Genomic DNA, 17,232 nt, shown 5'->3' with positions numbered 1-17,232 from the left:
CTTCCCATGTAAGTTTTGGTTTGCACAGATGAAATTTCTACTAGTCCCAAAGTCCTTTAGTGGTATAGTCAAGGTATTTGATCTGGTTAAGGATGAGATTGTAAGCTCTGTGTGGAAAAGCACCACACTTTCTATTTCTTTTGCTTTCACCACACATTTGCCGCTCCTAATACTATAAATCATATTTACTAATGTTTACTGGCTGGCTGATAACTCATGCTTTTCCTAGACAATTGTATTTATTTTCATGATTCATCCTTTCTACAATATCCCATTCTTGATTTAACTATGGCAATATATAGTAGATAGATTCATATAGATAGTTGTGTAGTTACATAAAAATATATTTATGGTTGATAGATTCCTCTATCAGCTGAGTGGTAACATGAAATCAATATTGTTAAAATTCAGTAAGTGTTTTAAAATTTTAATAATTATTAGCTTAATGTTAAGTAGCTTTAAGTAACATTATGCTTCTGATAAATCATGTTAATTCTAAGTTATGACCCAACTGGTTGGATGAAGGTCATCTACATTAGGGAAGGCAATCTCTTTTATTCAGTCTTCTGTGAATCTTATCTAGAAATATTTTTTAAGGTTTTATGTATTTATTTGAGAGTGAGAGAAAATGAGAGACAGAACATGAATGGAGGGGAAGTAGCAGAGAGAGAGGGAGCAGCAGACTCCCTGCTGAGCAGGGAGCCCAATGTAAGGCTCCATTCCAGGACACTGAGATTAAGACCCAAGGCAAAAGTAAATGGTCAACAGACTGAACCACTCAGATGCCCCTCTAGAAACATCCTCACAGACACACACAAGATTTTATTTATTTATTCATGAGACACATACACACACACAGAGAGAGAGAGAGAGAGAGAGAGGCAGAGACATAGGTAGAGAGAGAAACAGGCTTCATGCAGGGAGCCCGATGTGGGACTGGATCCTGGGACTCCAGGATCATGCCCTGAGCTGAAGGCAGAGGCTCAACTGCTGAGCCACCCAGGTGTCCCAGGCTTTTCTAAATTCTTCTGCTTTTTTTCCTAAGAATTTTTTAAAGTTTAAAAGATTTAAGTCTTCCTTCCATCCACAAACTAGATTAAATCCCCTTACTTTTCATTCCTATAGTCCCCTATCCTTTTTTATTTATATAATTCCTCATCCTTGTAATGAGGAATGTTTAGTATCACTAATTCCCCTAGCCTGTAGTTCCATGACTGCAGAGGCTGTATATCACTTGCTTTCTGCCGTAGTCCTAGGTCACAGAACTGTGCCTGCCCCAGAAGAGGCACTTGATAAACATTTGTTGAATTGAATTATGTTCTAGTTCCTTGATTTTCTGACCATCAGGCAATTATTTTCCAGGTCTTCATCCATGTTGCACAGTATTCCAAGTATAAATGATGGCAGTACTCTTCCCATCTGTTTTCTACTGAGAAAGGGGACCATGAGTAGAATTTTTCTCAAGCTTTGGGTTTAGCAGAAATCCGTACTAACTCAAACAACCAAAACTCTCTATCTGTTGCTCATTCTTATGACATACAATAGTGGTTTCAGCAGCATACAACCCAGCCTATCATTGTCTACCCACATTACCCTCAGAGAGGAAATCCTTTTACCTAGGAAGCAGCAAAATTAGATAATTGTGGCTATAATTATTTGCCAATTCAGCTTTGCAACTCCCAATAAACTGTACTAGAAAATGAAATAGGAAAAAACAACAAAGGAAATCCTGATACAATGCTTAGATAAAACCAAACCTGGGGGTTTCCTTCCTAAAAAAAAAAATCTGCAATAATAAATATTCTATGTTTAAACTTAAAATATTATGACATATTTTTCTGCTATTTTATCATAGTTAAACCATAGCTACTTACCCATTTATACTAAGAGATAAAATCCTAGCAATGCCTTAATTTACATTAACTTTTTTTAAAAGATTTTATTTGTTTATGAGAGACACAGAGGGAGAGGCAGAGACACAGGCAGAGGGAGAAGCAGGCTCTCTTCAGGTAGCCTGATGCAGGACTCGATCCCAAGACCCCAGGATCATGACCTGAGCCAAAGCCAAATGCTCAACCGCTGAGCCACCCAGTGCCCCTACATTCATTTTTAAAAGGAAAAACTGTAACAGCGACTATCACTAAAATATTCACCTAAACTCTAAGATGTCACACATGCAAATGTAGCTATATTCATTATCTTTTCCTTCAGCATTATAATAGAGAAGAAATGAGCCAGCCTAAGTCTCAGAAGATCTACTTTTGATTCTTCGCTCCATCTCTTACTAGCAGGTAGCTTTAGCTATCAACTCATTGATGGGTAAAAATAAGATGGTAATGTCTTCCCTATCTACCACTAAAATGTTGTATAAATTAAATGAGATATCATATGTAAACACACTTTATAATTATGAGGTGCTATACATATTAAACTAATAAGAATGCCACATTGTATCAGTATTTTTTTCCAAGTTTTATTTAAATTCAAGTTAATTAACAGATAATGTAGTATTGGTTTCAGGAGCAGAATTTGGTGATTCATCACGTACATAGAACACCCAGTGCTCATCACAAGTGTCCCCGTTAATGCCCATCATTCATTTAGCCCATCCCCCCACCACTTCCTCTACAGCAACCCTCAGTCTGTTCTCTATCCTTGTTTTTTATAGCTTGTTAGTATATTTAATTTTTAAGTAAAGGTTTTCTCAAAACAAAAGAATTTCCCATTAAGATATGATTTATAAATAGTACTTTTAAATAGTTTGTTCAGTTTTCATACTTAACTTTTTTCCGGCAACTTCTTTTCCTGGCTGCATTAGGATATCTTGTACTTTATGGGTAAGGAACAAATAATTTGTTAACTGAACAAATGATTGCTTCACTTTTTTCAGGTTTCAGGTGGGTAATTACTTGGGAAAGCAACACCTTCAGTTAATTCCTTAGCCAATGTACATATAGGCAACTGCAATTTTCAGGAAGAGCTTTAAATCTCAGGGAATTCAATGAATCACATTTAAGTTAAAGATGCTGCAGTATGAAGCACCAGTCAAAATGCCAAAGAAAAGGCAACCAAGGCACCATGTTCAAACTTCTTAGTGAGGCTTCCGTCTTAGAAAAGTATCCCTTGATGGTTTATTTCCACCAGGGCATCAGAGACAGCAGCCTGTTCCACCATCTGGGTATAATAAATGAAGAATTTGAGTCATAAAAATTTCTACCCAATTTAAGATGCACAGTATTGCTTTTCTCAAACTAACTGCCCCTGGCAGTTCTAGTTAATACTTCCATTCAAAACACACACACACACACACACACACACACACACACACACACAAAACCAAAACCTTAAAAGCCTCTTAAACTGACATTTAAAATAATTTGGGAAACAATGCTAAGGTTTAATCTCTTTTACATCAAACTTCCTGTGAGATATGATTGTACAAACTTCCCCCAACTCTTCCCCACTTATGGCAGACCTGCTGGGAAGCAATGTAGAGGATAGAAGTCAATGTCCCCTAGAAAAACAAATGATAGGACAATGTGCATTTTAGATTTATCCACTGAACAGAGCCTAACCAACAGCCACAAGAGCAAATTCAATAAAGAGGACTGGATTCTACCAAGCAAGAACAAAATGTGTGTGGTTTTTTTTAATTGCTATTCTAAAGTTTGAATCTTTGTCACGCAATGCCCATAATTTATTTCCAGCTCATAGGAAAATATTTTCTACTTAACTATTTGACTACTACAGCCTCTGTAAGATACTGGTGTGAACCAAGAGTTAAAGACTTAAAAGGTACAAAAATGTATTTTTTCAAAATTAACTATGAGTCATCTTTGATTGACAGACTCTTTAGAAGAAGGAGGAGAGAGAAGAGGAGAAAAGAAATCAGAATGAGAAAGAAATATCTCTTCCACCTCTCCTTAGTAAAAATTTAATTTCTTAATTAGATTTTATTAAGACAAACCAAATTTAACAACCTAAATTTAACAACCTAAAAGAAATCACAAGTCAAAAATTCTTAAACTAACTTTATAAGAATGTAAATTTCTATACATGAAAAACAAATAGAAATAAGTTGGCTCAAATGTGACCAAGAGTTACTTTCACTATTGTGCAAAAGCTCATGCATGTACATAAGTACATAAGAACATCAAAATCATCCCTTCAAAACTGAACAAGGGATACAGACTCTCACAGATGGAGAAATCCAAAATAAAGAAACATGGAAAAAAATCAACTGCACTAGTAAGCAAATAATTATAAATTAAGGAAAAATGCTATGCTTTATCTAGTAAGCCGACAAATGTTTAAGAATGATAATATTCATTATAGTGAATTTGCAGTGAGATATAAACTCTTCAACATTTCTAGGCAGAGTGTAAATTAGTTTAACTTTTCTGAAATAATTCTTTTTTTTTTTAAGATTTTATGTATTTATTCATGAGAGAGAGAGAGAGGCAGAAACACAGGCAGAGGGAGAAGCAGGCTCCATGCAGGGAGCCCGACGTGGGACTTGATCCTGCGACTCCAGGATCACAACCTGGGCCGAAGGCGGTGCTAAACCGCTGAGCCACCCAGGCTGCCCCTTCTGAAATAATTCTAACTATAAACTCTAAAAGAATTTTTAAAACACAGTCTTTTTAAGTCAGTATATTCATTTATAAGGTTCTGTTCTTAAAAAAAAAAAAGTCAAAGAAACTCACCAAAACTTATGTAGCAAAATACACGCAGTTTTCATATAATAGTGGAAGATTGTAAATAATCTAAATTATAGCAATAAATAACCAAGAGATTTCACAGGATGGTATATGATGTCATCATTTAAAAAAATGTTTCTAAAAGTAAGTGATGACAATAAAAAATGCTACCCATGGACTTAATGAAAAAGTGGGACACAAAACTATATATGCACCATGACCACATTTTGGTTAAAATGCATGCATAGAAAAAAGACAGGAAGGAAATAAAGAATATATCAACAACAACAACAAAAAGAATATATCAACAGAGCATAAAGGAATACTATATTTTCTTCTCTGTACTTCTGTATGTTCTATATGTTTTATAATAAACATTCTTTAAAAAAATTCTGATTTTGGAATCATGAAAATAGAGATGCACTATTGACACATCCTTGTCAGATCAATGGGATATAAACTTGGTTTCAGAAGGAAGTCAGTAAGTGCAAAAAATACATTTTTTGAAAATGTATTTTGAAATGTATTTTGAAATACATTGTATTTGAAATACAATGTATTTTGAAAAATACATTTCTAATTTTGAAATTCAGAGCTCAAATTCAACCTGATCCATTGAGCTTTCCATGGAAACTCCCTTAAATATTCTAACTCAAAGAAAACTCTCCCTTCAAAAATTCACATTTTGTTTGCATGCATCTTTTACTTAATATTTTATAAATATCCCTAATATTGATATCCTGTCCTGAGACCCTTAGATGTGTTAACTGTTATTATTCCCATTTTATAGGTGGGAACAATGAGGCATAGAGCAGTTACATAACTTGCCCAGAATCACACACCTGATAAGTGGTAGAGTAAGGATTCAAATACAGTTAGTACGACTTCTATACCGGCTTTCTCTACCGCATTTTAGCATGTTCTGTTTTGTGGGCATTTTATGTGTGTTTAGTCTCCTCGGTGATAGTACAGTTGCTTTCTAGTTGTGTTAGGGGCAAGCATAAGACATTCCTAAAACTTCTTTTACTTGTCTTCAAAAATACCCAAGATGGTGCTATGGATTAAGGATGCTGACCATAAAGAAAGCAAACAAGTCAAATGTATTTATATAAGCACCGAACTCTCCAGGGGGAGTACTTTAGAGATTAATATTATTGATTTTCAAGGCTTGTTCTCTAGACATAGATCTCTAAAAGGCAAACTATAGCTCATCTACACAACCGTATGTTCCAGTCTTAATTTCTCTGACACAGCAACATAGAGACTAAATTTTAAATTTTTAAGGTTTATTTGAGAGAAAGAGAATGTGCATGTGTGCACGCAAGTGCAAGTGGGGAGAAGGTCAAAGGGAGACGAGGAGAAGCAGATTCCCCCACTGAGCACAGAGCCTGACCTAGGGCTCCATCTCACTACCCAGAGATCATGACCTGAGCCAAAATCAATAGTCGGACACTTGACTGATTGAGCCACTCAGGCACTCCAAGACTAATAGAGAGCATAAACAGGAGGAGAGGTAGAAGAGGAGGAAAAAGCAGACTCCCCACTGAGCAAGGATTCCCAACATGGGGCTTGATCCTGAAGGGGGAACACAGGGCTAGCTGAGGACAAGGCACGAGCCTGGGGCAGCACATTGACAAGTCCTTGAAACAGGCAAAGGGACATTCCTCTTCAGACTCAACTGCCTCGATGTTCATACTTTGCTAAGGGCAGAAGGCAATCTTTGCCCAACTCCCAGGAGCCTGTAAGTCTACTTTAACCTATAAAAATTCCTTTAGAAATTTCCTTTATCTCTAAACTCCTAAGATACATGTTGGCAATCATCCCCCAAGCACATGGTCCACCGATACACATCTGAAGGGTCTCATGACTCAGGTTTTATTGGACGGTAATAAGTGACCTTTTCCCAACAGTAGCTAGCCCCCTCAAGGTCCTGGAAACCATGCTTCCAAAATTCCTTAGAGAGTACAGCTATCCTCAATTCCCTCCCAATACCCTCCCAATTCCCAGGTATATAATCAGCTACCCCTCACAGGCCCCGGGGCAGCAGCTCTTCCTGCCCACGGGTCCTGTCCCGTGCTTTAATAAAACTACTATTTTGCACCAAAGATGTCTCAAGAATTCTTTCTTGGTCATCAGCTCCGGACCTCACCTATATTCCAAAACTTCATCAATCCCAGGACCCCAGGATCATGACCTGAGCTGAAGACAGACACTTAACTGACTGAGCCACCCAGGTGCCCCTAATAAAAAATACTTTTAATTGAAAAAAATCAAGATGTCATTGTGAACCCCCTTTCATATAAATCTATTTATTACCTGTGGAATTCTTTTGGACAAATGCAATTCAAAGGTAGAAAACGAGGAAGGAAGAAATGAAAGACACTCCTTTTGCATTCTTGCCAAATAAACAAGCAGTTTATAGACTTGGCTTCTGAAGGGAGTCAGTGAGTACAAAGCACAGTTTTTGTGCTACCTGCTGCCTCAGCCAGCTTGGTAGTGGAACATGTTTAATAGCATGTAATGTGATGCAAGTTTGGGGGGCAAAGAGGACAGAAAATGCAATGTCTCATCCAAGTGAAATTATTGGGGAATTCTGGGTTTATAGATTACCCAGATTGCGTTTTGGCCAGATGATTGAAGTTAAGATCTCTAAATGGATAGAAAAAGCGGCTGGACATTTACTGACCAGGGCAGTTAAGGACTCTATGTTACAGTTCAGTTGAAAGCCAAGCCTTCCAACAGTGGCCCCTGACACGAAGGCTGGCACAGTCTTGATTCAGAAGAAAGAGTGCCAACTTGTTGAATCATCAAATCATTTCCTAGAGCAGATATTTCTTGGATGTCTCCCATGCAGTTTCATCAAGGCAAGGATCCTATTTCACGTATGAGCTCATAGCCCAAAGAGATGTCTATATGCATATTCAGAGAAGGGTTTAAAGGAAGACACAAGAATATTTTTTAAGCATCAAGGTGCTGAAGGCAATAAAGGAAAATACTAGGCTTCTAGGGCTGGAGTGTTGAAAACACAGCATGATCCTTGTAGATTGCTCTGACCACATATACCTTTTCTAGAGACTGTCACCATGGTTCTTACATCCCACATTCCTTTCCTTTTTAGAAAGCTGTTGTGCTATGTACTAATGGAAACTGGCAGCTCCATCAATAAGAAAACTTTGAAGTTTTGGTAATGTTTGGAAGTTTACATTTATTGGATCCTATCTGTCTTTCCAATTCCTAAATGTATAAATAGCATAGCACCCTACTTTGGTAGGTACACAATGTATGTCATTAAATTCCTGATTCCTTTTATTGCAACGTGGACCTGGTGCAGTAAAAAACCATAAGCCCATTTTATGCAGTTTTTCTTTTCTATTGTCACTGTGACATAAGATGATATCCCTGTTGAAGGGTATTTTGGTAGAGCATCTTCTGCTTCAGGGGTTTACTATGGCAACCGAAAATCCAACTGAAATACCTACCTACAGAAAGAATTTTAAGGTTGTCCAGCAACTTGCCTCTTTCTGTTTATATCTACATCCTCACAGTTAAGCCTCTCAAAATCCTTTGTGTGTGCCTCCCCTCCCATTTTTCAGACTGCAGAATTTCCCCAGTGTTTCTATCTGCAGGGAATGGCAAACAATTTCCTTACCTGCCACAGGCCATCGCCATCACATTTTAATTGTCTTCAAGGCTTTTAGAAGAATCCTGTTGAGACTTTGGAAAACCTGGTTTCTAGTACTGAATGAAGGAAAACATGTAATCTTTGTCTTATTTGCAAATAAGTGAAGATCCTTCTCCCAAATAGCTCACAGTAGCAAGGATCAGCGTCTTTAATATGATTTGAAAGTGCATAAAGGCGCATGGAATTATGCACATACACATATAAATACATACAGGTAAATGCAAACAATCTTTAAAAATTATTGGTTGATTCATAGTATGGAGTTAACCAAAATTTACCTGCAAATGGCCAAGTCATTCATATTCAAATTAAGAGTCTTTTAGTGTCATTCAAAACAATTAAGGGTATTGCCCTAAAAAGATAAACAGTGTAATAGGTCTTTGAAGTAGGAACTGGTTCAGCTGCCTTTCTCCCCCAATGTAGTTCCTTCAAAATCATCAAAGCAATGTTCTTAAAGTGTGAATGTCTTACAAGTAGCTCCTAATAGATTCACCCTTCACTCTGTTTCTCACTAATCAGAGGTAACCTGACTTTTACATTCCTAATTATGCCTCTTTCAAAGAGCATTAAAGCTAATATTGGTTTTAAATGGTCCTAAATGCATCTCTGCTTTTGACCTGGGCTGCTCTGAGCAACATACATCCTGATATTAGAGCAATCCCAAAGACAGTATGTCCCAAGGGCACTAGTCAGTAGGACTTCCCCCCCACCCCCAGGGTCATTTCTCTTTCTTTTCCCTGAACCACCTGCAGGATGTCCCCTTAGATTTCCTTAGACCCCTTCCAGAAGAGTCCAAGTTTTTCAAAGGCTCACTCTAGTCTGAAAGAGTGATTTTCAAATTTAATGCACTTAAAAAAACATAAAAACCAAACCTTTATGGGATATTGTTAAAAATGAAGACTCCTGGGCCCCAAATCCCAAATATTGTTAATCCAGTTAGGGTGAGGCTGGGATGTGCATTTTAAATATGCAAGCTAACCCATGCAGGTGTAGTTGATCTGCCTTTTGAAAAATACTGTCCTGTAGAATAATGTCCATTCTGGACCCAAATAACTTTTCAGGCTTATCTCTACATTAACTCCCAAATCCCAGCCTTAGTGTGTGTGTGTACATACATGCACGCACACACAGACATTAGGCCCCAAAAGATGACACACAGCCTCACCTGTGTGCTCCTCCTGTTCTCTCAGCTTTGAATGTCCTTCTCTATCCTCCCACCATGTGAAATCTGTTTTTGAGGTCTTACCTAGCTCTGAAGCCAGTCCTAATATCTCAAACTAGAATTCCTCTCTTAAAATTTCTGGAGCACCCAGTTTTTATGTCATGTGACCCTTAATAAAATATTCCTTGCGTTTACATTTATTTTTTAGCCTACCAGCGTTCATTATTAAACTGTAAAATACTTGATAAGTATCAGATGTCACTTATCTTTTTAGTCCTAGCAGAGAGCTATGAACAAAATAGCTGCAGAGTAAATGTTTGTGAAATTAAACTTACTTTAGCTAGGTCTCTTAGATGTATTTAAGGTTAGTTTGTTAATATTTTTGCTGTCTTCCCTTGGATTATTGAGGCAGAAATCATCTCTGAGGTAGATATAATACACAACCCAGCTAGCCAAAATTTTAAGCTGCCGTGTCTGCATTTTGAAAGGCTGCTTATCTTGTTTTGCTAACTTTGAGTTCCAGAATCTTACCCATATTACACAAGCTGTAAATATAAGTATCCAAGTATAAAAATATTTAGGATTATTCATTAATGAGGAACTTAGAAAGATACCAAAATATTTACTTAAAAATTAAATGATCCTTGGGGTACCTGGATGGCTCAGTCAGTTAAGCATCTGACTTTGTTCCAGCTGAGGCCATGCGCTCAGGGTCCCGGGATCAAGCCCTGCATCTGGCTCCCTACTCAGTGCACAGAGTCTGTTTGAGATTCTTTCTCTCCCTCTGCCACTCCACCCACTTGCACTCTCTAAATGAATGAATGAATGAATCAATAAATAAAATCTTTTTAAAAGATTAAATGATCCAATAATTAGAAAACTTTATGTTCATCAAATTAGCAAAAAATTGGGATCCCTGGGTGGCGCAATGGTTTAGCGCCTGCCTTTGGCCCAGGGCGCGATCCTGGAGACCCGGGATCGAATCCCACATCGGGCTCCCCGTGCATGGAGCCTGCTTCTCCCTCTGCCTATGTCTCTGCCTCTCTCTCTCTCTGTGACTATCAATAAATAAATAAATAATTTTTAAAAATTAGCAAAAAATTAAAAGGAGTAACATTATATGTTACTTGAGATGAGCACCCCCAGATATGATGGGAGCATAAACTGGAACAAGTTTTGGAGGAAGGTGATAGATTAAAATGTAAAGTGTAAGAATTCACTGACCCAGTCACTCTACTGTTTCGTATCCTTCTCAGAGAGATTCACATACAAATATACCGAAAAATACACAAAAATATTCATTGTATCATCAAGTGCCATAGCAAAAGACCTATCAGTAAGGAGAAGATATAAACGAATATGGATATGGTCATGCTACAGGGTATTCATACAGCAGTTAATTATGAGATACATCTATATAGGCTGACATGAAGGATCTTTAATGTATATTCTTGAGCTTCAAAGGAAAGTTGCTGCACCTGTATTGTAGCATATTCTCTCATTCTTTTTTGAAAGCTGATCCTGAAAGTCAGTAAGATACTATCTCCATTTAAGTGCAGTTGCAAATGTAAATTTATGTGTAAAAAGGCACAGAGGAACATATTGCAAACTGGTAACATGGGCTCTCCCTCCTAAGGCAATGATTGAAATTGGCACAGTAAACGTAGGGGGACGGAGAGGTGGGGGGCAGCCAATAGGAGACTTCTCTTTTATTTGTATTGTCTTAATATATTTTAAATGAGCTCCTATTCATGTATTACTGTCATTGTAGAAGCATTTTACATAAATGACTTGTGCTGCAAAATGACTACATCCTACTACATATTTTGTATATGCATATTATACATATACTATATGTATAGTATACTATATTATAAGGTTAGCTTCAAGCTGTAGTTACCAAAGGATGTGCAGAGATGTCTGATTCCCTTTCACGAAAGACTGACACAGACATTAAGTAGCCTGTCGAAAACAGAAATCTTTTCGCTATGGTAACGCTCAGTTTCTTCCTGTTTCCATGGGTTCTCTTCTCAATGTCCAGGTGCCTGTATGTTACACTTGCCCTGTCTTATCATTATCCTATCCCAGGACTGAGGAGAAATTACAGAAGTCCTTACTCTCTACATCTACATAAATATTAAGCAGGTTCTCCAGAGAAATAAACCAAAAACCTAGATATAGATATATAGAAAGAAATTTATTATGAGTGATTGGCTTACATGATTCAGAAGGCTGTGAGGTCCATGATTCTGCTGGAAGTCCAGGAAAGCCAGTGGTATAGTTTCAGTCCAAACCCAAAGGCCTGAGAACAAAAGGAACCAAGGATATTAAGTCCTAGTCTGAGTCTAAAGGTCCAAGAACCAGGAGCAGCAAGGTCTGAGGGCAGAGGAAGAGGTGTGCCTCAGCTCAAGCAGAGAACTAACTCTCCCTTCTCCCACCATTTCATTCTACTCACGGCTTCAGTGTATTGGATGATGCCCATCTGCACTGGTGCACTTCTTTACTCAGTGTACAGATGAAATGCTAATCAATCTCATCCAGAAACACCCTTATAGAGAAATAATGTTTGGTCAGCTGTATGGGTATCCCTTACCTAGTCAAGCTGACACCTAAAGTTAACCATCACAACCCAGTGTTGCCCATTGCTTTGTATATTAGCCAGGAATGGCTGCACAGAACTATACTTCTCACTAACATGAGCAGAAGCCACAGCTTCTGAATGGTATGTTCTCTGCATGCCAGAAGAGAGGAATATCTTTAACTCCTTGTTCCTATAAAGGCCACTATGAATGGGGGTTCAAGCCAAAAACGGATTTTGTTCTCCCTTTGTTCCTACCCCTTGAAAGAAACAAAGAAATCAAGTTATTCCTTATTTTTGTGAGTCTACTGTTTTTATTATTTTAGAAAGCCCTCCTTAGGAAAACAAATTAGAGGTTACAGGTAAGAATTGCTAGGGTCCCCCCTGACTGAGATCCTTAGAAGAGACATGTTAAGTGTACAGTCCTAAAACTCAAGCTTCATTATGCTCTTGATAAATCCCATTTGCTTGAGGTATCATATCAGTAAATGTGCACCTGGGGCTGTTTAATCATTTCACATCCACTGTCAGGTGACTCACAGGGTACTTTGTGTAATTTAGTAAACATTAACTACTTAGGATGATGGTGACTTAAGTAACTACCTAAGAACTAAAAAAAAAAAAAAAAAAAAGTAACTACCTAAGAATGGGGTATATGAACACATATTATGCCTTAAATTGCCCTAAGATAAAAAGGTACATCCTATAGGTCATGGTTAAAGTAAACTAAATCCATCTTAATACTAAAAGAAAAAACAGTGAAACATGCAGTGCCTTCTAAGGATCCACAAATTTAATGAATACAGATAGATCCCGTTTTATGACAACACTGATTAAAACAAAAGAGGAGTTCTATTATTTGTAAGAGTTTATCAATACAAATTTTACACGTTTTAGTTAACAAACTTTACAACTGTTAGAATACCTGTAGCAAAAGAAAATTGTTTCCCTTGTAGTAACACTGTGATTATTGGAGTTTACACTATTTTCAGTGCCTCATGCTTTTGGAGATCACACACTGACATTCCCTTGAAAAATGTACGGACAATAGAAATAGTACTTCGGATTTCGCTTATGGAAAGCTGCTTGTAGTTAAGGGTAGTGTCTTGGAACAATGTGGATCTCAAGCCAATCATAGGCCTATCCTAACATAATGGGGTGGGAATACTCACAGTCACTGAAGACCCATGATAGAGGCAATGAGAATTTGAGAAAACCTTATTAGAATTTCTTTTTAATATTAAATGGGGGAATTTAGGCAGATTGTAAAGTTGGTCTTTACATAAATATTCTGGTAAAGTAAGACATTTTAAATTAACAATAATCTTATTCTATCTTATTAGGTCAGGCAAAGACGCATTTCCCAGCATCTTCTCTGTGTATTTGGCAAATAATTTCTCTGACTTAAACTCTAGCAATCAGAGTCACCACCATCATCATTACCATAATGTCTGCTACAATTCCTAGGAGCCCCTCTCTGATCAGTCACTCTGCTGAGCACTACATGCATATGCTCCTTCCTTACTGTGAGATAGATGAGATCGCACAAAGGCACATGTTCCTTAAAGACTGTTTTGAGAACTATGCTCAGAGCAGACATTCACTGTCTTTACACTTCCCTGGTATATCAGTTAGGAGTCTTCCAGTAACAAGTGCCAGGAAACACGAAAGTGGAATTTTTTTTTCATCTGTCACTAAAAATCCTGATAGGACCTGTAGAGGCCCTTTTAGGCAGCCAACCTGAACAATGGTAACCTGAGTGAGCTAGAAGGGTCCACAGTGACCACTGGGCTGAATACAAACAGGCCCATTAGGTGACCCACCTCAAAATATCCATAAGCCATAGTTGACCAATGGGCTATTTTCAATTGGGCACAGGTACCAAAAACGGAGAACTCCATATGCTCCTCACCTCCCATTCCCCCACCACCTTTAGACACACAGTGTCTGCTTTGCTGTCCTGCCTGATGCTTCCTTGAGATGTATTCAGTAAACTTCCATCTCTTTGGTTCTGCCTTGGATAAATCCCTTCACCACCCAGGCCACCAGCCTACACCTGATCGGGTTGCCCTCCAGGACCACCTTCAGTGGAAGCTTGATCTGACGTGTAACATGTGTTTTTCCCTGTTCTTCCATTCTGCCTTCCTCAGTGTTTAGCTGCTCTAGAAAGCTCCAGGCTTTCCCCTTGAGATTAAAAAATGGAAGAAGAGAAAAAGGAAAGCTGCTAAATTCTACGACTCTCACATTCTCATCAGGCACATTGATTAATAACATTCTCAGAAGTTCTTGGACTCATCTCTTTGACTCTCATTGTCATGTGCCCAAACCACATACTATCACTGTCACAAAGGAGCAGATAAGATAAGGTAACTGGCTTAAGGAATCAGTTTACCCTTTGGTCTCAGGGTAGGATGATAATTCTCATGGATGAAAATGAAGTGGAAATAACTTCCTCACAAGGAAAATTTTGGTGCTGTGGTCAAGAAAAGGGAAGAATGGAGGCGGGAGAGACCAGTATAGATATCAAAAACATGTCTACTCTACCTGCTAAGTGTTATTCCTAGCTAGATAAGAGAACCTAAAATTCTAACATAGCATCTGTTCATGTGCATTCAGGTAAAAATCATAAACAAAATTGTTAGTCCCTCATTCTCCTTCCAGTTCCTGAACAAGAGGAAAAATTTTTTTTATCATTATTTGCGATTTAGAAAATCCTACTAAGAAATGCTATATTTAATTACTAGGTATATGGATTTTCTTCTCTATGAGAAAACCATGGTGACCTAATGACCATTGAAGTTAAAATCTTCTCACAAAGCAAAGATAATTTATGCAAGAGGAAATGGGCCCCAAAATAATGATCCAGATAATAGATCTTAATGTTCTTTCTATTCTTTATAGAGATTTCCAAGTCAATCTGACTGCTTACACCCATGCACACCTTCATAGTATATATCTTTTGAATTTTCTTATACAGATATTTTTTACCCTTTTATTGAGATTTATTGAATTGCCAGAAACACATTTGTAATTGCTCATTGTGAAGAATTGAAATGTGTTCAGTGTTAACACATCTGAGTTTAAGATTGTTACATTTATTGCCAACATTGTACCCCAAATATGAGACCAAGATAGAATATTGTGTCCTGCACTGGTGAACCAGGTATGGACTTGAATTTTCATCAGACTTAACAGCAACAACATAAAATGTTTAAATGTGAATAAAACCCAAAAAAGTGAAAGGAATTTCCTTTTTCATCTGTTCACAAAAGACTGATGTGGAATATTCTTTGTGGTGGTGGTCAGTTTACCACAGGAAGTGCTGTTCACCCTGCATTTAAATGGAGAGGTGGAAAATGTGTTGGAATAGGACGGATAAAAATTGAGTTCTAGACTAAGCTCTATCAATCACTATCCAGCTCTGTGACCTTGGGCAAACTACTTTATGTCTCTGGGTTGCACAATGTACAGCTTATGTACAGATTATCTTTAGAAGTTCCCTATCATGAATTTATTAGAATTTTGTGAAATGAATATACCTAAGTAGGGAGCTCAGTTTACCCAAATATCTAAAATGGAACATTACCATCCATTTCCCTCCTAGGAAATTGATATCAGGTGATAGACATAGAAAGTTTGTAGGACAATTCTGGGTTTTACAAACAAATTTCCACGTACCTCTTTAATTTGCGATTACCTTAAGTAAGCAATTCCCTTTACACTTTTATTCAAAAATAACAAGCTGTGTTTGAAATGCTGGTATACACCATTTATTACGCTCTCCAACCCAAACACGAAAACATTTGTACTTATGTTATGACTTCACCTGGTGGCTTTCATTTTCCCCAACATAAAGACAGGGTGAAGCAAAGTAATAGAAAAATAGAAAACATCTTTGTCGGAAAATGAGATTGCAGCTGTGTAACTGGAGCACACAACCATAAATCAGAATGTCAAATCCAAAACACATGACTGTTTGCAAGTTCTCCATGTGCGCTCTAATGTGATTACAGCCTGGTTGCTATTATGATTTAAAACAAAGTCTTTCATGCTAGAAACAAAATGCGGAATGTGAGCCGCCTGGGGGAGAGAGCTGCAAGCGAGCTAGCGACATACCCCTTGCTGTCAGAGAGGTGGGCTACAGTATTTCAAGCGCTGGTTTGTCAGGTGTGAGAGAGCAAGAGGATACAAGAGGAACCTTGGCAGAGGTCTTAACATGAGGGACAAATTAGCCAGCAGTGTTCAGCTCAGCTTGACAATCTGAAATTAGCTTCTCTCTCTCCCCCCTCCCCATCTTTTTTTTCTCCTGAGCAGAATCCTGAAGCCAAATACGAAGATTACAGAAGTCATTCTTTCCTGCCTATCACATAAACAAATGGCCCAGCTGTTATTGCTAAGATTCCAGTTTTAAACTTGGACTTTCTTGTATAAACTTCAATGTAATGGTATTTAAAGTGTCATAGGCAATAAGCATCTAATCCTACTCAATAAATTGTAGGCTCGTTGCATGAACTCCTAGAGCTGTTAAAGACAGCTGTGCTTTTTTTGTAATTTAAGTCATTTCCAAATTGGGCAAGTCTCCAGGTGTATTTTCAGACAAACAATGTGTACTAGAAAAGTGATGTTCTGAGTCTTTCAGCAATGGAATAAACACAAAGGAGTAAAAGCTGAGATACAAGAGAGTACAAACATCATTCTCAATCACTCCAGGAGGGCAGGCACCGACGTAGGGGTGTCAGGAAATTGGTTCTTATTTCCTTGGACTATTAGAATATGAGCCAGGGACTTTTCTCCCAAGGACCTTCTGCAAGCTCAACTGCTCTTGTAACTAGTTGTTGGGCCAATGCCATAGATAGGTACCAGGATGGAAGATAAGAATTTGGTATTTCTCAAAATAGAACCGTCAACTACCAGAGCAATGACATAACCCTGAAATAGAAAAAGCTCCTCCCATAGCTGATATTTAAAGTTTTCAGGAGAAAGCGGTTTCCACCCTGTGATGTCATTGAAACAAATCATCATGAGACCAAAGAATAAGAAGGAATTGTAAGAGGTCATTTCATCCAGTGTACTGTCTCTAAGAGGACCTGCAATAAAAGCATTTAAAGAA

At 37.8% G+C, this 17,232-nt stretch overlaps 1 long non-coding RNA gene across 6 annotated transcripts in view; it reads left to right on the top strand.

Moving 5' to 3' along the window:
- LOC100686192 overlaps positions 1-17,232 on the top strand; it is a 97,133-nt gene that overhangs the window by 31,846 nt on the left and 48,055 nt on the right. The window contains exon 4 of one of the 6 annotated variants that reach the window (XR_005362869.1): positions 16,437-17,170. The exons of the other annotated variants lie outside the window; for them this stretch is intronic. This is a non-coding gene — a long non-coding RNA (uncharacterized LOC100686192). Of the gene's footprint in view, positions 1-16,436; positions 17,171-17,232 lie in introns of those variants that run through there. 6 annotated transcript variants of the gene reach the window in all.

The sequence above is a fragment of the Canis lupus genome, chromosome 8, assembly GCF_011100685.1.
Source record: "Canis lupus familiaris isolate Mischka breed German Shepherd chromosome 8, alternate assembly UU_Cfam_GSD_1.0, whole genome shotgun sequence".
NCBI classification, from domain to species: Eukaryota; Metazoa; Chordata; class Mammalia; order Carnivora; family Canidae; genus Canis; species Canis lupus.
Note: the sequence above shows the minus strand (reverse complement) of the source record. Positions and strands in the feature narration are given on the sequence as shown.